The sequence below is a fragment of the Pelodiscus sinensis genome, chromosome 2 (genome assembly GCF_049634645.1).
Source record: "Pelodiscus sinensis isolate JC-2024 chromosome 2, ASM4963464v1, whole genome shotgun sequence".
Lineage (NCBI taxonomy): Eukaryota > Metazoa > Chordata > Testudines > Trionychidae > Pelodiscus > Pelodiscus sinensis.
In genome coordinates, this window is record NC_134712.1 from 37,444,880 (window position 1) to 37,468,818 (window position 23,939).

The 23,939-nt window shown below is 42.1% G+C and overlaps 1 protein-coding gene across 5 annotated transcripts in view; it reads left to right on the forward strand.

Annotated features, from left to right (window-relative positions):
• The window catches only part of STK3 (serine/threonine kinase 3), a 318,957-nt gene that overhangs the window by 224,995 nt on the left and 70,023 nt on the right, over positions 1-23,939 (forward strand). The window lies entirely within an intron of this gene.

A 23,939-nucleotide genomic window follows, 5' to 3' on the forward strand; every position in this document is an offset into this window, starting at 1 on the left:
CGTTCTCCAGCCTTTGACAAACAGAGGCCAGGGGCACCATTCTTTACCCCTTGGTTAATAGCCTTTTATGGACCTAACCTCCATGAATTTATCTGGCTCTTTTTAAAACTCTGTTATAGTCCTAGCCTTCATAGATTTCTCTGGCAAGGAGTTCCACAGGTTGACTGTGCGCTGTGTGAAGAAGAACTTTCTTTTATTAGTTTTAAACTTGCTACCCATTAATTTCATTTGATGTCCTCTAATTCTTATATTATGGGAACAAGTAAATAACTTTTCTTTATTCACCCTCTCCACACCACTCATGATTTTATATACCTCTATCATATCCCCCCTCCGTCTCCTCTTTTCTAAACTGAAAAGTCCCAGTCGCTTTAGCCTCTCTTCATATGGGACCTGTTCGAAACCCCTAATCATTTTAGTTGCTCTTTTCTGAACCTTTTCTAATGCCAAAATATCTTTTTTGAGGTGAGGAGACCACATCTGTATGCAGTATTCAAGATGTGGGCGTACTGTAGTTTTATATAGTGGCAGTAAGATATTCTGTGTCTTATTTTCTATCCCTTTTTAAATAATTCCTAGCATCCTGTTTGCTTTTTTGACTGCCGCTGCACACTGTGTGGACGTTTTCAGAGAACTATCCATGATAACTCCAAAATCTCTTTCCTGATTAGTTGTAGCTAAATTAGCCCCCGTCATATTGTATGTATAGTTGGGGTTATTTTTTCCAATGTGCATTACTTTACACTTATTCACATTAAATTTCACTTGCCATTTTGTTGCCCAACCACTTAGTTTTGTGAGATCTTTTTGAAGTTCTTCACAGTCTGCTTTAGTCTTGATTATCTTGAACAGTTTAGTATCGTCCACAAACTTTGCCACCTCACTGCTTACCCCTTTCTCTAGATCATTTATGAATAAGTTGAATAGGATTGGTGCTAGGACTGACCCTTTGGGAATACCACTAGTTACTCCTCTCCATTCTGAAAATTTACCATTTATTCCTACCCTTTCTTTCCTGTCTTTTAACCAGTTCTCAATCCATGAAAGAATCTTCCCTCTTATCCGATGACAGCCTAATTTACACAAGAGCCTTTGGTGAGGGACCTTGTCAAAGGCTTTCTAGAAATCTAAGTACTCTATATCTACTGGATCCTCCGTGTCCACATGTTTGTTAACCCCTTCAAAGAACTCTAATAGATTAGTAAGATGTGATTTCTCTTTACAGAAATCATGTTGACTTTTGCCCAACAAATTATGTTCTTCTACGTGTCTGACAATTTTACTTTTTACTATAGTTTCAACTAATTTGCTAAGTACTGACATTAGACTTACTGGCCTGTAATTGCCAGAGTCACCTCTAGAGCTGTTTTTAAATATTGGCGTTACGTTAGCTGTCTTCCAGTCCTTGGGTACAGAAGCTGATTTAAAGGATCGGTTACAAACCATAGTTAATAGTTCCGCAATTTCATATTTGAGTTCTTTCAGAACCCTTAGGTGAATGCCGTCCAGTCCTGATGATTTGTTACTGTTAAGTTTTTCAATTTGTTCCAAAACCTCCTCTAATGACACTTCAATACAAGACAGTTCCTCAGATTCATCACCCACAAAGGATGGTGCAGGTTTGGGAATCTCCCTAGCATCATCAGCTGTGAAGACTGAAGCAAAGAAATCATTTAGTCTTTCACAGGGGAGCTGTCTGGCCCGAGCAGGGAGGGAGGCAAGATCGCCACCAGCTGTCAGCAGCCTGTTAGGAGAGGCAGAGCCCAGCCCCTCCTTTTCTTAAAGGGGCCATGCTGTTTTTTAAACTTTTTAATAACTCTCTGGGTACCTTTTTTTCCCCCCCTCAACAACTTTGGTCTCCCTCCCCCCGCTTTTTTTCAACAAAAATTTTCCCCATTTTTTTTGAGGGGAGCGAGGGTGTTCAGTATTTTTGGTAAACCATCTGGAAACCTGATATATAGATAAATAAAACCTCTTTGTAATTTATCATATATTGGGAGACTGGCTGTCTCAAAGAGCTGCTGATGAACAGGGATCCTAGAAATCCATTTGCCATGGGAAAATTGCATTCTTATGGAGAATCTTTAGGTTTTACATTTTGTGGGGGAAAAAACCCATATATTAACTATTAACTAAATTGTACTGAAAGTATCAGTATCACTTACTCAGTGTGCACAGCCTTCCCCTCTTATGGTTGATTTTTGAATGTGCTTTAAATTTACATAGCTAAACCTACTCCAATCAGCTGCTTCTGGCGTATGAATGGAAATTTGGAATAGAAAACCAAATTAGCCTAAGTTGTGTTTTGTTTAATTTTACTATTTAAAAAACTAAGCCTTTGTGAAATGTAGTTGTTTTTATACCTATTGTGCCTTTCTACTGGCAGATTCTTAAGAAATGGTTTGGATTAGATATCTAAATGCTGCAGGCAATCCATTATTTTGAGTTGGCAATAAATTTACGTGCAGTATTCTTTAAGCAGATCTCTTCACTTTATTTGTTATTTTTTTATTCGGGTGTGAGTGTCATCCATTATGTTGTATGATGATGTACTGATGACACCTTTTGACTTTTTCACTATGAAATTGTACATCTAAAATTTATTCTTGAAAACCTCTTTCCCTCAGTAATCTGTATTACTGTGGGATGCAAATGTACTAAATAGTTCTACACTAATCATATCAAAATGATAAATTAGTCTAATTACTGATCACTTAGGCATTGGCACTACCAGCTTAATCTAATTTAGGAAGAGTTATAAAGTCTCATTTCACTGAGTAAACCAATTATTTTAGCAGCACTTAAAAACTGAGGAAAACTTCTTTTCCTGCATAGGATAACTAATGAAAAATAAAAAAGGCAAATCTGCTTATTACAGCAACATGAGTGTAGTGATTTCTGTCTTTCATATAATTATTTCCAAACAGAAATGGTATCCAGATTGTTTAGCATTAAACAGAGAATGTGTAGATCATGTTTTGCAACAGCTATAGTACCATATATTAAGTAGATATATTTTGGGTGACAAAGATTCTGGAATAGTAACAAATATTTAAAAAGCCATCTGGTACCCTCGGCAGAATCATTCAATGGGATGCATGCAGAACAAATACATTAGTGAAATAATTATTATAAAATAATAGTGTAGATGCCAAGTACTTTAACATTTACACATGTATAATGTGACAATTGATTAGAGAATAGTAAAATACCATTAAATTAAATGTTATATGCTCTGTACTCATGTAAACTCCCATATCTTTTGTGTGTGTGTGTGCGTGTGTATTGTATTTATAAAAAAAAAACCCACACACAAGGAATGTGAAAGACTAGTCGACAAGCTAGTCGACTAGTCGCTTCCCCTCCTTTGCTGCCTCTATCAGATAGAGAGAAGAGGAGGATACTTCAAAGTGACAGCACTGCACGGAGCCCGAGGTAAGCTGCTCTGTGCAGTGCTGCCACTTTGAATACTGTGAGAAGCATGGCGTCAGGCTCCTTATGGCATTTCAAAGTGGCAGAGATGTGTGGAGTCCAGGATCAGCTGGGGAGTCCCTTGCTGGCCCTGGGCTCCATGTGGCACTGCCACTTTGTATGTCATGGGGAGCCGGGCTTCACATTCCCTGTGGCATTTCAAAGCAGTAGCACCATGTGGCGCCTAGGATCAGTTGGGGAGTCCCTAGCTGATCCCAGGCTCAGTGCAGCACTGCCGCTTTGAAACGCTACTACAGCATTTCAAAGCGACAGCGCCACAAGCGTTTTCACCTTTGAAGTGTAGCAGCAGCCCGCAGGCACTTTCACCTTTGAAGTGTAGTAGCAACAGCCCAAGAGTGGAGGTTCCCTATCTACTAATCAAATAGTCAATGCAAAAATGCATCAACTATTCGATTAGTCAGTTACCTGATACTTAACATTCTCAACACACACACATACTTGCTCTGCTAAGTTAGCTTTATTGGGGAGACCTGTTTCCATTCCTAGCCTTGGCTGTTTTTACCCTTGCTTTGTGTTTGGTATATTGTCTATATTAGATGAGATTTTTTTCACGTAATAATGTATGGTTGAGCCATTTCATGCCCTCTTCTAAGCACTCTGAAGTATTTAAATATATTAGTTTTGCTTTGTTTGAAATTAGTTATATGATTTTTGTGAGAGACATGGTGAGAAAGGTAATACTGAACCAACTTTCTGTTGGTGAGAGACAAGCTTTTAAGCTACACAGACTTCTTCCTCAAGTCTTTTTATTGCAGTGCATTCCCAGATGTTTGCAGGAAGATGCATGGCTTTTTTTTTATTAAACAAATAAGAAATTCAAGTTGCTCAGTTTGTTTAGATTTTGAGTAGGCATATGAAACAAACAAGGGCTGCATACCATTGTGTACAGTGTTTGTTCTTGTGAACCAGATGGGGGATTGTTAGCAATTTGGTCTTCATGCAGAATTCTCATCAACTTCAGTTCATAATACAGACAAGAGAGCAGATATGGTTAAGTGTGCACACATGCATGTTAGTATTTGCATCTCCACGCTCTGCACATATTTTGTGAGCATTGTGCATAGCTTAGCAGTTGAACTCGTTAGAGAAGGACTGGAATCACAGTTTATCCACAAATTCAATTCACATGCTAATGGACTCAATCGTGATATGGTCTGGCTAGGACACTACCTATTTAATAACCACTGAAGGTGCTAACAGCTCTCTGAGTGGTATCCTTCCTGTCTTAGTAATCTATCTATTGACTTTGATTTTTATCTGCTTAGGTTTAAGTACCCATTCTCCAGATACTTAATGATGTTCTGTCTCACACACCACTTCCTCCCCCCCCTTTTCCCCTCTCCTATTTATTTCGAGTTTTCATATCCCCTACTCATAACTCCAGTCATCTGAAGAAGTGGGCTGTGCCCACGAAAGCTCATGATACCATCTACTTGTTTTGTTAGTCTGTAAAGTGCTACCAAACCATTTGTTGTTTTTTTCTGTAACAGACTAACTCGGCTAGCTCCTGGAGCTCGTTGAATGATGTACTTCTTGTTATAGAGGATTAGTACAGTAGCTTTTCTTGTATGAAAGGAAGGAAAGAAGGAAGATGGTTCATGTAACATAACACTACTTTATTATATCGATAGTATAATCATTGTTCAACATAAAGGGACTTTGAAGTGGGGTGTAAATTACCTAAAGAGAGCATTGCGCCAGCTGTGGTAGAACTGGCATACATGTGGCTTAAATGTTCCTTTGCTGCCCAGTTCCATCCATGCCCCATATGTAGAATGAAATGACTGACAGTCAGATGCAATGATTTATATCATTGTATCAGACAGTGGCGGATATAGGGCAGGGCGAGCGGGGCGGTTGCCTCGGGCCCCGCGCTTCAATAGGCCCTGTGCAGGCACCCCACGCATGCTACTTCTGGTCAGCTGCTTCCAAGGCGCATGCATGAAATTGTGCCGCCCTGCAGTGCTGCCCTGGGCCCCACAAAATTATCATCCACTCCTGGTATCAGAGTTTAAGATGTTTTACTAAAATACTGTAGCTAGAAAATGAGAAAGGGGTAATTAATAATTCATTATACTTAAACAGAAAGTATAATTGCTTTTCAGTAATCTTAACTTCTATATCATTAATGTTCATCCAGCAGTACTACATGTCACCAGCTTCACAATGTGCATTCACTCTATGGGAGTTTTGTAAGATGAGGAAGTAAGAAATAGGCCTTACAGAGCTAGAACAGTCTTTTGCATTCATACATACCCTAAGTTACTGGTTCTTTAAACTGTCTCTCATACACTTTCTTGAGCTAAATGGAAAGGTACTGTTATGTTCAGTTCTTCTTTTATGAATATCAGGTGAGATTTCAGAAGTGTTTTAATCCCTTAGGTACCATTTACAATTTCATTCATGTCAACAATTAGTAATCAATTAATAATTCCAAACGTATATGGCCCATTCATCTCAATAGACGGTGGTAAGCAGCAGCAGTGACAGTCGGGTAAGTGTCTCCTCCTGAGCGCTGCATTACCTGGGCTAGTGATTGAGGAAAGTGTGTTGCCCAAGCTGTACTATCCCCCTCTCAGTTGCCCCAGTTAGATCAAAAGGAAAGACAAGAGCCAGTATGTTAGGAACTGAGGTGACTGCAGGAGATGCTGGAAAAGCAGATTGGATAAATCCTCACTGTTAACCTCCTTAGGGTCTCCGCTCCGGATTATCTGTCTGGATTTACTCCCATAGCCTTTGGATCTCCCGAGCCTACCCACAAGGCAGTGTAGAATTTTCTGTCAGGGTTCTCTTCCCTGGGGTGACATAAGGAGTCACTATCTCTTGGATGCTGGTGACCGTTCATAATTCATATGCCAATCGGATTATCCAAAGTAATCCAGGGACCCAAGTATCCCAGGTCCCCATAACCAGCACAGTGAGAGGGTAGGCAGCCTTATTTGATGGCGGGCTGCATTCGCCATGTCACAACGTCGTCATCGGGCACTTGTGACTTTTAGTCAGAACATCGGATACCGCCCAGTGTCCCATTGCACTCTGGTAATGTTGCCGCTGCTAGTCCGCAGCTGCATATTCGCATGACAAAACACACTTATTTTGCAGCAAGCCTCTGAAAAGAGGCCTCCTGGTATCTGCCACCTGGAGACATTCCAGATAGCATGCAGCTCTGCCAACTGGAAACATACATTTCCTGAAAATCATAAACAAGTTTCAACAATTTTGTGTTGTGCTGTTAATAACATGAAACTATTTTTTGTTGTTGTATGTGGAGCCTTTTTCTGGGCTCATATTTGGGATGACAGATATTTAAATGAAAAAAGATTAACATGAGGAAAATTTAATACTGCTGCTTTCAGTGCTGGGTGGCCAGAGAGCAGTGGCTAGTGATTAGAAGCTCAGCTCTGTAGGCAGCAGCACAGAAGTATGGGGGGCAATAACATACCATGCCATCCTTACTTCTGCACTGCTGCTTGAGGTAGAATTCTCTTCAGAGCTCCATTCCAGGCCAACAGCCACCACTTTCTAGCTGCCTGGCTCTGAAAGCAATGCTGCTGCCAGCAGCTGCGCAGAGGTAAGTAAGGGTAGCAATAATGCAGTCCCCATACAATAACCTTCCAACCCCTCCCCCCCCCCCAAAAAAAACCCAACAACTCCTTTTTGGGTCAGGATCCCTACAATTACACCACCATGAAATTTCAGATTTAAATAGCTAAAATCATGGAATTTATCGTTTTTAAAATCCTATGACCATGAAATTGACCATAGAATTTGGTAGCACCCTATCCATGATGAAAGGATAAAAAATGCCATGAAGCTTTTTCATCACTTTTGCTCAACTCTCTATCAGCCATGAAACTGTTTCCTGATTAAGAGTTTAAATGTACACATAACATTTTTTCTTCTAACCAATCAGAATGGAGAGACTAGAGGTTTTTTGCATATACTTAATTATGTAAAAGGTTTACATAATTCATGTCTAGTTTAAACAGAAGACCAAATATAAATACACAGTGAGAACGGTGAGATGAAACAACATAGCTCGTTATAATTGTCCATCTTGTTTCCTTAGTAACCAACTGTCTATGTTAATATAGCTAACTGAGCATAGCTTGGTATCGTTTGTAATCCAAAAGTAGTTTCAAAATCTATAAAAACAGTTGTAGCTGAACAAGTTTTAGAAGATGCTTTTTCACACATCAGAACATGTGATTTCATGTTTATGGACATGTAGTCTTCTCACTAAAAAGCTGTCTAAACCAGAAGTCTGTAGATGCATAGTTTCCATGTTACATGAATCCCTGTTTATGTCAAGGCAGTGTAGCATACCTTTGGTTGCAATATCTGACCCCAAAACTGAGTAGTAGTAAAGAGTGATGGCTCACATTTTGAATTTTTCAACTTTGAGTGTTTTTTTAAATTGGCCTGACTAAATATCATGTCAGTTTACCAGGCCAGGCACAAAGACTACTTGTGACAAGGTGGGACTAATCAATGCAACACCTCCTGCTGGCTGTCCTAGATATTAGCTCTGTTTGCCAGTGTGCCCTCTTCTGGGGGTGCCTCACTACTGTCATTTCTGCTCCTGGACCCATGTCACTCCTTGGACTGTGCCCTCTGGCTATGCCACACTGTGCTCCCCCCTTCCAGGGAAATATCACAGCTATTTCCGCAGTGAGAGGGGGGTGGAACCCAGGCTACCTACTATTCTGGGTTCCCACTCAGGGAATCCGGTAGTTGGCCGCTGCTTCCTCACAACCCCAGCAACCTCTTTGCCCCTTGACTCAGAGCAGGCTCATTGACAGCAATTTTGGGCCTCAGGGCAGAATTCATCGGGTCTCCTGTCCCTCTTCCTCGGCCAGGTAATGTTATATAAATCATCATTTAAAAGTAGAGCAGCACAATGACAAGCTCTGCATATAAGGCTCAGTACCATTGAATCTCATTGAAGTTAATGGCAAAACTACCACTGATTGTGATGGGAATTCTGGGTGCTCGGCTTGTTAAAAAAAAATGCCACCACTTCTGTTTAATTGCATTCACATTGGGATTTTAAAGGTACTACAGTTTTTAAAATATTAGATCCCTAATCAAAGTAGTTATACTGAAACAATACCTTTGTGTGGACCAGGTCTCAGTGGCTTTAGTCCAAGATTAGACGGAAATACTTTTTAAAAGCAAATTTGATTTTTTTTCCCTCATGGTGTCACTATAAGCCAATATTTAGGTATTATTTTGTAAAACTGAGAGTTTCTACTTCAACAGAAACTGAAGAAAAAATTTCTATTTCAAAGAATTCACAAAGAACACACCTTTTTCATAATGGCTACCATCACCATTGGTTCTCAATGGAATTAAGATCTCAGGATGACCTTGGTAAAGAGGGCCACCATCTCCACTTGCTCCCAGTGGGACTGAAACCAGGCTGCTCTTAGGGAGAACAGTGACTCCCTGTGCTATCAGGAGGCAGAGAAAGAACATTGTGAGGAATGAGTAAATGGAGAAAGTGGTCATTTTTACTAAGAGCTATCTGTGGCCTATGTCCCAGTAAGAACAGTACAAAATGGATAAACTTAAAAAGAACAAATAGTCTGATAACACTTTAAAGACTAACAAAACAAAGATGGTATCATGAGCTTTCGTGGGCATAGTCCACTTCTTCAGATGGCCGGAGTGTTGGATGTCCAGAACTAAAATAAATAGGATAGAACGGAGGGGGTGGGGGCGGGGTAAACCAGAGAAAGGAGAAAAAATGGGATGGAGGAAGGGAAACAAGAAGAGGCAGGGGGTATAAAAATATCAAGGAGAAAGCTGAGCTGGAATGTAACAGGAAAAAAAAATAGTCTATAACAAAAACAGGACTATGTAGCACTTTAAAGACTAACAAGATGGTTTATAAGCACCTAAAGACCGGCTAGTCAAAAGAGGCAATAAAAAAAGAAGAGTACCAACAGCAGATACTATACAGAAAAAGAACTATTGGCACCTTCATTGTTTGGTAGGTTGATAATGTCCCAGTCATCTGGTATCTTTATTTAATCCATTAGCATGAGTACAAAATGGGGCAGTTTTGAAAGAAAGCCAGTTCTTTATGGAATTCTATGACATAGAATGCTTTTCTGAATGAGAAAGAATTTTTTGGTTATGAAGAATTATAGAAAAAATTTCTCTCTCTAAAAAAGTTTTTCCTGACGTGCAACAGAATGACATCATTATCAGAGGGGGTTGACGAGTGTTGCAAGCAGTGGGTACAGTCCCCTAGTGAATATTAAAAATTGTTCACATGTGACATATGTACACAATGAGTTTAAACTTTATTAGAAATCTGGAGAGACTGTGCTACTTCATTGTTGCCATCATTCAGGACAACAAAAAGTTCTGACATCAGCTGCATTTTTAAATTAATTAAAACTCAAACTAATTGACAGTTTACTAGTAAATATTCAAAATCATTGTAAATCATTGTCACCTATGTAAAATACTGCACTTTTTCCAACTAAATTACTGCTTTTATAAAATGGTAGCGTGCTTTGTTAGTTAATAATGAAGTAGCATTTACTTTTTTGTTACTTGTTAATTATGTTAAGAAGCTCACACATGTGCTAGATGCTGTCCTCAGATTGAAAGACAACCCCTGCCCTTGTGATCTTACAATGTAAAGACACACAACTACCTAAGGTTAGGAGGGAAAGAAGTATGTGTTTAGGTAAAACAATCAAATAGAGCTAAGCATGCATCTTGTCCATAATATATACACACATCACCCTGCTCATTGTTTGTTCTCCCTTTATCAAACTTAAATTCATGGCTATTTCTTTATTTTTGGGAGAGTTTTAGATCACTAATAAAATGCAACTTTAAATCAAGGTATGGAAGGGAGGTTTCAGTGAGTGGCCTGTTGAAGTAAAAAAAGAAATTTGCTAACAAGTTGGGACTGGTAATGGCTTCTATAGATTGATGGGGAAACATTTATTTGTGTGTGTTTGTGTGCACATGCGCACGTGTGTGTTCAAAGAAACAAAACATAAACCTGTCATCTCCCTGCTTGCTATGTGTACGTGATAACCTTTCTTTTCTTTGCTTGCGCTTTGTGATTGTTACATTTCCAGGACAAGGCAGTGTTTTTTCCAATATGTGTGCACAGACAGTTCCTAACTGTACTCTAATATAAATCCCTTTGAAGGATTGGAGTTCTTAGAGCCAAATCCTGCTCTCCTTCCTCATGCAAAGATAGCAGTCTTACTGGATAGCAGGATTAGGGCTTCAGGATACATCATGTGCTTGTGCTTATTATTAAAGTAAAATGCATGTAATTTTCTGTTCATTTTATTATTTAATTTTAAGAGCTATTAACAAGAGAATGAAGAGAGTTTCAGATAAGATTTGTATAGAGATGGAAAGCCAGTGAGGTCGAGAGATACAGATAGGTAAGCAATTCTGCCTCTTTCTTCATACCTTGTGGAACTTAGCAGTGTTGTCCTCTGTCTTCCATTGCCAGCAACCCCTTTGATGGTCTTAAACATATTGGTTAATTTAAAACTACTGTTGAAAATAACTGGAAACAGTGGATAGTTTAAAATTACCTGACCTGTTTTTCATGATTTGGAGAGCTGTTGTCATGGTAACAGCAGTTAGCAGAGGATAGAATGCTGGTAAGTTTCACAGGCTTTTTGGAGTCATGGGGTTTGCCATATTAAGAGTACCCATTATTTATTTTTCATATTTTTATTATAAAAAAGACACATTCATTTCTAGATATTTTTACAGATATTAGAAAATACACAAGATAAATCCAGATATAATAACTAACTCATCTAGATGGATGTCAGCTCCTTCTTCTTTTCCCTGCCGTCCAAAGAGGTGTGCCCTTAGCAACTGCAGATTAAAAAAAAAAAAGGAATAGCCAAAGCTGCAACTTGGATGCTCAGAAGCCCCTGAGAATCCGGCATAACTTCCTGATTATAAAGGAGGTGCATTCCCTTATCAGTTGGAGGCTAATTTGATCTAATTTTCCCTTGTGACTTCCCTACATATAATTGTATTATTTCATCTAGACTAGATGGAGACATACTCCCATTCTAAGCACTGCCATAGGGAACTAAAGACCCAAGTATGCGGCAGGATATTAATCTGTCATGTTCATTTACAAGACATTACATTTTTTTATTCATTGCGCCATTTTCTGGAACTATGGTTGTGAAGAACAAGAGATTTGATGGACAAATCTCTACCAATCTGGTATTATATATTTTAAAAAGTTAAAAGATTAATATTTAGGTTGCAAACTGAAGAATTCAAAAGCTACGAAATGTGAATATGTGGTTTATTGTACTGCTTAGTTCTTCTCTGTTGTGTATCCATCCTGTGCACTGAATGAGGCAAGGATCCTAAGGAAAACATAGTATGTGACCATGCAATTAAAGGCTGCCTCATAATGCATGTAGACGGAAGGGACAAAATTAAGGTTGCATGGGCAACTGTAAATCTGGAATTTCCTGTCTTTGAAGTACTTGACTTTACAACCTAAATAATATTTCAAGAGAGTTGCGCATATGAAATTTGTTTACAGGAAAAGGGTAAAAACAAATTCTTATGTAACAAGTTTAATAACTCCCCATCATGCATCATCAGCAAATTTGAACTTTCAGTATAGGAGTACAGATTGCAGCTACCACACTGTTTTAACTGGCAGAAAAAGGCAGTGAAAAGACTGCTGGACCCAGGGAGGGAAGCTCGTTTCTTCTCTGTGTGATGCCCCATGAAGGGAACAATATTCATCAGTAGGTTCATTATGATTTCTTCACACAGCACTCAGTCTACCTGTGGAACTCCTTGCAAGAGGATGTTGTGAAGATCAGGACTTTAACCGGGTTTAAAAAAGAACTAGATAAATTAATGCAGATTAGGTCCATCAATACTAATTAGCCAGGATGGGTACAAATGGTGTCCCTAGCCTCTGTTTGTCAGAGGTGGGAAATAGATGGAAGGAGAGGAATCCCTTGATGATTCCCTGTTCTGTTCATTCCCTCTGGGGCATCTGACATTGGCCACTGTTAGAAGACAGGATACTGGGCTAAATAGACTTTTGGTCTGACCCAGTATGGCTGTTCTCATGTTCTTGTGCTTGATCTTTGTGGGAGTGAATCTGGCCCAACCCAGCTTTTCTGCTAACAGCAACTCTGGCAATGTCCAGGGGTTTCCAGCCCAGTGTCTGCTGTTGCTGTGTTCACAGGGGAATGAACTCGGTCTTAGTGTGTTCATAGTCTAGTTATTTTGGCACGCTACTAATATTTTCCTGATCAATGTAACCAATAGAAGTGAAGCGATGATTATAAGCAGTTTATATCCCATCAAAAACTAAATGGAATTTCATGGCACAAAGAAAAGGCACATCTGTAGCCTGAGAGCTTTCCACCTGCCAAATATCTAAGATCTACTGCAAAAAATGCATGTGAGAGAGCATCTCCAAGATCAAGATTGGATATCTTTCTAGAACATATGCTGTAGTTCAAACAGAAATTACATGGTTCCTTACTGGGAGAGGTTTTGTGGCCTGTGTTATACAGGATGTCAGATGAGATATTTGTAATAGTCCTTCTAGCTTTACAATTTTTGAAAAGGTAGTGAGAATCCATTATATTAGGGAACCTAAACACAGGGGTTAATGTCAACTACCTCTTTATAAACTGCACAGATTAGTCTTCTCACAGTGTTATTCTTGCAAAAAGACAATATACTAGGGATAATGTTTACCATATTATTTTTACTCTTATGGTACCATCGTTACCAATCAGATCACTGTGCCTCACCACGTATAGTCTTTTTCAGTCACATTTTAGATTCTGCACTTTCTTGTGTAAGGTGTTTCTTAACCACAGAGAATAAGCTCTTTTTAATTTAATCATTTTAAGTAAAGGTGTTGTTCTGTGGACTGTCATTCCCCTTTAGTTGTGTTACTTCTGCTTAGTATTTTCAGGGCTGTTTAAACGCCTGTACACGTGAGCAATACAAAATTCCAAGAGTTATTCCTTTTATGTGGAGAGTCTTTAGGGGATGGGATCCTCTTTTACATTTAGTTTTTTGGGGCAGCTGTCAACTTGTGCCTATATCCTCAGTTGTCTTCTGCTCTTCCCTAGTCCTGGGGCACCTTTTTGAAGCCATTTGCACTGTTTCCATGGTGTGCTCAGTTCTTCACAAGGAGCAGGGACAGCACCTCCTGTAGCTCCTTATTACACAGAATGTGGAGGGAGTAATCTGCTATAGCCCTTTACAGGGCTCAGCATATTCCTTCCTTTTCCCCCATCTCCCACCCCTCAAACGTAGCCAGCTGTGTTAACTGACTGTTGCATGGATTCATTTTAAAAAGATGGAGTTTTTGCATTAGGGAGAAAAAATAAAATTATTCTAATCCTCACATATAGTAATCAAAAACTCAAAATAAAACTGATCCTTTTCTCTTTCTCTCATATATATATATATAAGAAATATTTTTTCTTTTAGTGCATCTGTCTGTCTGTCCGTGAGTCTGTTCATCCATCTGTGATTCTATTGTTTAAGCACTCCTAAATGACAAGAGATAAAATTTTGTTTTATTGGGAAAGAAAAAGTCATGGAAATTAGTAGTGTGGGGATTGAACAAACCCAGTGTTGAGTTTGGTATCATTGATAGAAGTGGAGAGAGTGTGTTAGAATACTAGAACTGGAAGGGACCTTGGGACATCAAGTCCAGTCCCCTGCCCTCACGGGAGGACCAAGAACCATCTAGATCCCTGATAGATCTTTACCTAACCTACTCTTAAATATCTCCAATGATGGAGATTCTGCTAGGTCCTTAAGCAATTTATTCCAGTATTTAACCACCCTGACAGTTAGGAAGTTTTTCTTAATGTCCAACTTAAACCTCCCTTGCTGCAATTTAAGCCCATTGCTGCTTTTCCTATCATAAGAGGTCAAGGAGGACAATTTTTCTCCCTCCTCCTTGTAGGACCCTTTTAGGTACTTGAAAACTGCTATCATGTCCCCTCTCAGTCTTCCTTTTTCCAAATTAAAGAAACCCAATTCTTTCAGTCTTTCCTCGTAGGTCATGTTTTCTAGACCTTTAATCATTTTTGTTGCTCTTCTCTGGACCTGCTCCAATTTCTCCTCATCTTTCTTGAAATGTGATGCCCAGAACTGGACACAATACTCCAGTTGAGGCCTAATCAGTGCAGAGAAGAGCAGAAGAATTCCTTCTCATGTCTCTCTCATAACACTCCTGTTAATGCAGGCGTTGTTGAGGGATTGTGGGGGCATGATGAAAAAATATTTGTGATAAGTTGGGAGAAGCTTAGTTATGAAGGTTTGTGAAGACCATAAGCTCCCCTACCAACCCTGAAGATAGATGATCACCAAGGCCTGATGCAAGGAACCTGGTTTGAGGGGAGAAAACCAAAGATAAAAGGTCCTGAAGTATGTGATCTCAAACCAACAGAAGACCCCGAGGCCTCCTGTCTAATTCTGAAGGCTCCCCATTGTTGAACTTCTTATATAAACCCACAAAAGGTTGTATGCAGTGTTGATTAGCCATCTTGGTCCCAGAATATTAGAGACACAAGGTGGGTGAGATGATAACTTTTGTTGGACCTATTTCTGTTGGTGAGAGACAGGCTTGTGAGCCATACAGAGCTTTTCACCCAAAGAAAACCTCTGTGTAAGCTCAAAAGCTTGTCTCTCACCAACAGCATCTGGTCCAATAAAAGGGTTTGTCTACACTACAAAGTTAGTTCGAAATAACAGCAGTTATTTTGAATTAACTTTAATAGCGTCTACACAGCCAAACCACTATTTCAAAATAAATTCGAAATAGTGGAACACTTATTTCGAATTTGGTAAACCTCATTCTATGAGGAGTAACATCAAATTTGAAATAGCTATTTTGAATTAAGTGCTGTATAGACACTTAATTCAAAATAAGGGGTCTCCAGCCCTTCCCAGAGAGTCCTGGTGGCCACTCTGGGCACAACCAGGAAAACTTACTTACTCTCTTTTCCTCCAGCCCCAGAGCCATTAAAGGGATAGACGTTGGCCACAGTGCCTGTGCCAGCTCCAAGCCTGCCAGCCCAGAGCCAGCAGTGGCCACCGGGGCCCCTGACCCAGTGGCCCCAAAACATGAGCCAGCAAGCCACTAGCAGCCAGTCCTCCACCGCTCCCCAGGAGCAGTCTGCCAGTTCCCAGGAGCCTGAAAGGGACTGGAGAAGGCAAGCGCCTTCCTGGTCCAGGGTGAAGATCACGGACCTTATTCAGGTTTGGAGGGGATGCCCCCAGCGCCCATGATCTGAGCCCTAGACAGAGGAACACGGCCATCTATGGTAGGATAGCTGCCAGCCTGGCCACCAAAGGCCACATGCAATCCCAAGAGCAGGTTTGCATGAAAGTCAGATTGGTCCGGCGAGGCCCCCAACCCTGAGTCCTGAGCTTCCCCTCCCCCTTCTTCCCCTTGCTTCCCCCTTCCAGCTCCCTCCTCCCAGGGTTCCCCCAAGCCTCTCCCACCCTCTCTCTTCCCCTCTCCCACCTCCTTTTCCCAGGCTCCCCAGAGGTCCATTCCGTCCGCCCCCCCAGTTTTGTTCAATAAACCCAGTTTCTATTTTTGAACATACGTGTCTTTTATTTGACATCAGGAAGGGGGGCTAGGGAGGGGTAAATGGAAGGACATGAGGGAGGAATGGGGCACGAGCTCCCGGTGGGGAGGACTGGGGAGGTTCCAAGGGCTCCTCGGGGTGGATGCTCTCCCTCAGGGCCTCCTAGATTGTGACAGCCTCCCGATGGACCCCCCGGATGGCAGCCTGCAGCAAGTGCAGCCAGGCTGATGGCAACGACCCCACAAGATGCATCGGTGTGCCCAGGGGCAGCTCTGGCTCCATGTGGCTGAGTGCTATGGTGTCCCGAGTGTGGGCAATCAGGGCACTCCGAGACAGGACTGCTTTGTTGTCCCTCATCGAAGTAGACAAGCAAGCAGAGAACCCTGAGAGCTATCTGTCCGGGGTGGGAGTAGGGTCCCTTTAAGCACAGAGCTCAGTTAGCCTCAGGCAGCAGCCCCACACACTACATCCTAATCTGATACCCTGCCGGCACTGGTTCCGGCCAGCCTTTACTTCGGTTCAGGGTCCACTCAATAGCAAAACACTATTTCGAAATAGTTTTTGTGTATAGATGTGTTATTTTGAATTAGCTTAATTCAAATTAACTATTTCGAATTAAGTTACTTCGAAATAGTGCTGTAGTGTAGACATACCCAAAGATATTACCTCATCCACCTTGTCTCTCTAATAACTCAGAAGAGGTGGACTTGAATATGTAAACTGGCTTAAAATCTGGCTCCCTGCGCATACCTCCTGCCTCCCTCCCATCCATGCTGCTGCCTCTGTATCAGAGGCAGCAGCGAGGTGGCGAGGCAGGGACAGACTGCCTGTAACTGTGCATGTTAACTAATGAGCTCAGGCTCATCCCTAATATGTGTATATAAAAAAAATCTGGGTTATCGTTTACTCACCTTGCTGTCCTCAGAGTTTGGAGAGTTCTTTCTTTCCTGTATATCATTTGCAATTGATTTAGAATGTAGAGGACAAACTAGCAACCTGATGTAGAGGTGTACAAAGCACTCTAACTTTAAAATGTAGGTCTTATCCAAAAAGTGAGGTTTTAATATGACATTGTATAGTGCCTCATTTTGTGGTCTCTCAGTGACGTTCATCTCAAAAGTTGCTTAGTTCACTACTTGAGCTACCCTTAGATTGCTCTTCTCTATATAAGCAGTTATTGACATTGCAATAAAGACCAAAGAATTAATTTTTCATTCAGCACTAGAAAATATACTTTATATTAAAAGATGATAATACAATATGGAAATTAGAAAAATCCCTGTAGCAGGAAATTGGCTAAAATAACTCACCTAACAATGCTAGGGAAGGAGGTCATGCAGGCCATAACTCTCCCTCAAAGCGTAAACAGATACTTCCTGAAGATTATTAGTGGAAACATGTTTTTGAAATGGGTGAAGTGGAAAACTTTCACAGGCAGTGGTGAAACGTGCCTTAGTTTGCACAATGTTAGGTTGAGGTTTGACACCATCAACTTGGGCTTGAATAAAAATATTAAGTGGTTAATGCACTACAAAGGCAATTTCCCATGTCTTTGATATTTGCATTTACACATCAAAAGTGATGAATGGGACACATCCAGCTTGACTCAATTAGCATCATTAACACTGACAGGAAACTGCTTTTGCTGTTGTATATACTCTGGATTCTGTAATTTCCATTCTAACTCATCTGATGAAGTAGGTTTTACCCATGAAAGCTCATGATATAATATATTTGTTAGCCTCTAAGGTGCCACAGGACTGCTTGTTGTTTTCAATTCTGATTCAAGTTACAGTAGACTTCCGATAATCTGGAACCTAAGGGACCTAGGTGGTACCTGATTATCAGATATGCTAGACTATCAGGAGGTACTATAAGATGGTTATATATATATACTGTATACATCCGTGGTCACCAACAGGTCAGTCGCGAGGCCTCGACCAGTCGATCACGAGGTGTCCTGTCTGCCCCTCCCCATTTCCCTCCCAACCCCGAGAAGCCCCACTACCTACCTCCAGTGAAAATGGAGGTAGTGTAGGCTTCCCGGGGATGAACAGAAGTCATGCAGCTTAGCGCCACTTCCAGCGATTCCGGAAGTAGCGCTAACTGCTCTGCCGGGTGTACTGTGGAAGGGAGCATCGGCTCCCTGCACCTCACAGGAGGGGTGAGTCAGCCCCGGGGGAGGCGTGCGCGTGGGGTTTCACTGCAGCGGGGGGGTTGGCCCTGGGGTAGGCGCGTGCAGGGTTTTCCTGCGCTGGGGGGTCGGCCCTGGGCAGGCATGCGCGCGGGGGGAGGAGGCTTCCCTGCATGGGGTCGGCCCCGGGGCAGGCACATGCGGGGCTTCCCTGCGCCGTCGGTGGGTCGTCCCTGGGGCAGGCACGTGCTGGTTTCCTTCTGGGGACGGGGGAATCCTGGAAGGAGGCAGATACAGGGAACTCTCTGGCTCCCCACTCCCCAGCCCCCACTCCCCAACCACAGAACTCTGTCCCCACTCCCCTAACTGTGTCCCCACTCCCCAGTCCCCACTCCCCTAACTGTGTCCCCACTCCATTGTCCCCAGCCACAGAATTCTGTTCCCACTCTCCTGTCCCCAGCTACAGAACTCTGTCCCCACTCCCCTAACTCTGTCCCCACTCACCTATCCCCAGCTACAGAACTCTGTTCCCACTCCTCTCTCCACTCCCGGAACGCTGTCCCCAGCCACAGAACTCTGTCCCCATTCTCCTAACTCTGTCCCCACTCACCTATCCCCAGCTACAGAACTCTGTCCCCACTCCTCTCTCCACTCCCGGAACGCTGTCCCCAGCCACAGAACTCTGTCCCCACTCTCCTAACTCTGTCCTCACTCACCTATCCCCAGCTACAGAACTCTGTCCCCACTCCTCTCTCCACTCCCGGAACGCTGTCCCCAGCCACAGAACTCTGTCCCCACTCTCCTGTCCCCAGCTACAGAACTCTGTCCCCACTCTCCTGTCCCCAGCTACAGAACTCTGTCCCCACTCCTAGAACTCTGTCCCCACTCACCTGTCCCCAGCTACAGAACTCTGTCCCCACTCCTTGCTCCACTCCCGGAATGCTGTCCCCAGCCACAGAACTGTCCCCACTCTCCTGTCCCCAGCTACAGAACTCTGTCCCCAATCCTCTCTCCACTCCCGGAACGCTGTCCCCAGCCACAGAACTCTGTCCCTACTCCCCTGTCCCCAGCCACAGAATTATGTCCCCACTGTCCTGTCCCCAGCTACAGAACTCTATCCCCACTCCCCAAACTCTGTCCCCACTCACCTGTCCCCAGCTACAGAACTCTGTCCCCACTCCTCTCTCTACTCCCGGAACGCTGTCCCCAGCCACAGAACTCTGTCCCCACTCTCCTGTCCCCAGCCACAGAATTCTGTTCCCACTCCCCTGTTCCCAGCTACAGAACTCTGTCCCTATTCCTGTCCCCACTGGCACCCTGTCCCAAGTTGCAGAAACCTGTCCTCTGCCTTCCCAGTACCCTGTTCCCTCTTCCCCGCCCCCAGCTGCAGAACTCTGTCCCCACAAAATGTATAATTATAAATGCTTCATTTTAGATTTAAATAGCATGAATAAAAAACAGACCATTTATTTCATAACTATAATCACGTGATTTTAATTGTATACATCACATAATTTTAAAATAAACTGTTTATCAGAGTGTGTAAGTAAGGGCTGGGGATAGCAAATGATGGACAGGAGGAGAATAGAGAGGGCGGGGCTTCAAGAAAGGGGCGGGGCTTCAAGAAAGGGTTTCAGAGATTTAAAAAGTGATCTTGGGTGTAAAAAGGTTGGAGACCACTGGTATACATTATATACTGTATATAAAGTGTTATTAACCCTTTTTATTGTACATACTGTATACAGTGTACTGTAATGTTTTAGTTTTTTAAAGCCTTTTTTACCCTTTTTGCTCAGTTCAGCTGCAGCCGCTGTTACCTTGTGACTCATTTTTTGGCAAAGCTCACTCACTAGGCTCTTGCCATTTTGATGCCGGACTATCAGGAGTGCCGGACTATTGGATGCCAGACTATTGGAGTTTTACTATAATTTAAAATTGAAAGACACTCTGGTCATAAAACCAAGTGAAGCAAACCCAGTGATAAATTTTGCTAAAATTCAAAGGCTCTTATTCAAGTGGCCTCTTCATATTCTCACTTTTGAAATGAGCTAATGGTTTATTCTAAGAGTGGGAATGTGCAGAGGTCATCTAAATGAACTCTAGTTACAGGTGAGTAACATTCATTTTGTTACAGCATTAATGAAGATAAAACAATGAAGAATTTCAGTATTTGAGTTTTATTAAGCTTGTGATGCTATTCATTTTAATTTTAAACTTACAATGGAATCTTAAAAATGAGATTGTTAGGTCACTTTTTGCACCCTCAACTACAGTAGATTGTTTCTACAGTATGCTATTGAATGCTTTTTCCAGACTAGGTTAAAATAACTCAAGTGATTGGGCTTCCACCTCTTCTCTTTATCCCACAGTTTCAATAGACCTTGCTGTTACAATACTGGCAGTCCCTGGGTTACATGGATCCGACTTACATCGGATCCCTACTTACAAACGGGGTGAGGCAACCCCGCACTAGCTGCTTCCCCCCAGCAGATCAGGGAGATGTGAAGCTAGCGCCTCCCCCCTGCAGACCAGGGAGACACGGAGCAGCTTTTCTCAGCAGACACCTCAGCTTGAGAATAAAGGACTGAGGGAAGTGAGGTGTGGGAGAATAAAACTGAGCTCTGGAGAAATGTTTGGCTAGAGTTTCCCCTACAATATGTACCAGTTCCGACTTACATACAAATTCAACTTAAGATCAAACCTACAGTCCCTATCTTGTACGTAACCCGGGGACTGCCTGTATGTGTTTTGATATTCAACATATAAGTTCCTTTTTGTTCAATTGCATGACATTATATATAGTTACAGCTTGTCGGGTGACCTGACATAATTCCCATTCCTCCTTGGATGAATAACTTATCAGAGTTGTATTTTGATTATTAAACCTTTCCCCATGTATTTATCCTTGAGAAACTACTATGGGAATAGTATTATATTTTTTATTGTTTAAGTCGGTTCTCCAAGAGTTAATATTCTTTCTGGTTTCTTATCTCTGAATACTATTCAGTTTGTCAGCATCTTTCTGCAGTGTAAGTATCCATGAGGCCTTCTAAGAGCGGTCTTTCCATTCCTATGTAAATCTGCAATTATTGGCCTATTTGTTCATGACCTGATACCTATTAGTAAAGGTCAATATTTTCAAAATGGACTAATGATTTTGATTGCCTCTGTGTTGAGGACCCAACTTGATTTTCAGAAGGGAAGTACTCAGAACTCTCTAAGGCCCTTTCAAGGTAATCTCAAATTGTGCACCCAAAAACTGAACACTCATTAGTCACTTTTGAAAATCTTGGTCATATAGACACAGCAAACTGGACTCTTAATGAGCATTGTTGCATTACAAGAGCACAGGTTTCCAAGTGTCTAGCTAAGAAATCTGTATTTCAAGTAATTGTTTCTCACCTATGTTTATTTATATTTTTACATAGTATAACAAGTGTATGCTAAGTGGGATTCCCTTTAGACCACTTTTAGATTTCTCTAATTGATTGCCCTTTGGAGAAATGCTTCTCTAGAACTCTTTCAGGCAGAATGACAGTAGGTTTCTGTGGTCTGTTTTTAGTTCACGTTGACAAGGAGCATTATCCAGCTCTAAGAGTATATATGATCTAATTATAAATTATTAGATTTAATTTACCAAATTCAGTAAATATAGCCATTTAATAGGGAGCATATCATGTTTCAAAACAAATTAGATAATTTTAATCTTGCTTATTGAACAAAAACTAATCCCAAAGGAAGTAATATTGAATTAAAGTATATTGAATTTGTAGTTTTTGAAAACATAAGAATTAGTAGTTGTCTGTCTAAATTCTGTATGTGTATTTAATTTAAATGATTTTATTTGTTTTGCTTTAGGTTATCTGAACACTCTTTAGCACTTTATTTATTGCAAATGTTTCTAATGCTAGTGGCAAAGCTTAATAATTTTCTTTTTCATGCTTTGAGACTTACTCTGCTTGCCATAAATTCCACTTTCCTCCATTCCAGTACTACAGTTCTGCACAGAATTGTAGAAGTAATTTTTTTTAGGCCAGACAAGTGCTACTGGCTAAAGTAAACAATCAGTCTATCTTTGTATGGGTCAGAGTTGCAGCTTTTCCTAAAAAGAAGACTCTAGTTCTCCAAGGTGCTAAGAATGCTGTCCCTAATCCAGACCAGAAAGATGGGGAGCAAAGCCACGGAGCACGCGGGCAGCGGACAGCCCAGACGCGCCGCGGCTGTCCCACTGCCGGCGTGTTCCGCGGCTTTGCTCCCCGTCTCCTTGGTCTGCTGAACACCAACAGACCAAGGAGACGGGGAGCAAAGCTGTGGAGCACGCGGGCAGCGGACAGCCCAGACGCGCCGCGGCTGTCCCGCTGCCGGCGTGCTCCGCGGCTTTGCTCCGCTTTGCTCTCCGTCTCCCTGGTCTGCTGGAGACCAGCAGACCAGGGAGACCGGAAGCAAAGCCGCAGAGCACGCGGGCAGCAGGACAGCCGCGGCGCGTCTGGGCTGTTCCGCTGCCCCCATGGTCCGTGGCTTTGCTCCGGACGCCTGTGATACAGCAGCTGGGGCACTGCCGGTTGGTCCCGTAGCGCCGCTCTGGACGCTACTGGACCAACCCGGCAGCACCCCAGCTGCTCTGCCCCAGGCGTCCTGATTCAGCCGCTGCTGGTCAGTTTCAGCAGCGGCTGAATCAGGATGCCTGGGGCAGAGCAGCTTGGGTGCTGCTGGGTTGGCCCAGTAGCACCGAGGAGTTGCTCTGCCCCGGGCTTCCTGGAATCAGCCGCTGATCAGTTTCAGCAGCAGCTGACTTGGGGACGCCTGGGGTTCTTAAGTTGAATCTGTATGTAAGAACTGGCGTCCAGATTCAGCCTGTTGAAACTGATCAGCGGCTGATTCCAGGAAGCCGGGGGCAGAGCAACTCTGCCTCGGGCTTTCTGTAATCAGCCGCTGGTCAGTTTCAGCAGCGGCTGAATCTGGATGCCAGTTCCGACTTACATACAGATTCAACTTAAGAACAAACCTACAGTCCCTATCTTGTACGTAACCCGGGGACTGCCTGTAGTTAGAGTTGGAGTTAGTAAGTAACATTATTTACCAGGGAAGCTAAAAGTAGATCCTACATGATTTGAGACAGGAAAGTAAATTGAGTGTGTCCAGCTATTGAGAGAAACATAAATGCCAGCATAAGAAAATACTATCTAGAATTCCTTTTATTCTTTTCTCAGTTACAAATATAAAATGGTGTAGCTTCATATTAAGTATTGTACAAGTTGAACCTCTCTAGTCCTGCACCTTTGGGACCTAATTGGTTCCCACAGGAGGTCAATATTGTCTAGCAGTATTACAAACATTTCCACTGCTTACTGGGCTTTTAGAGGACATTTAGAGGTAAATTAGAGCCAAATAACAGCACAAAACACTGATAGCCAAGACTGGTGCCTGTAAATAAACTTTATGGGACCATGGGAAACTTGGCCACACACATGAAAAGTGGACATCCAGCTAACTAAAATAATTCTGAAAGATGAATGTTTCCAGACCAGAGAATTCTGGACTAGAAAGTTTCAGCCTGTACTTAGTAATTAAATTTGCTTGTATCTTTTTTCTTTTATGGCACATCACTAGTGCACAGAGATCCACAGATTTCACAATTAATTGCTTTCTTGCAATGCTTCTGTGGCATGTTTTTTTATGGTCTGTGATTAACTATGGAA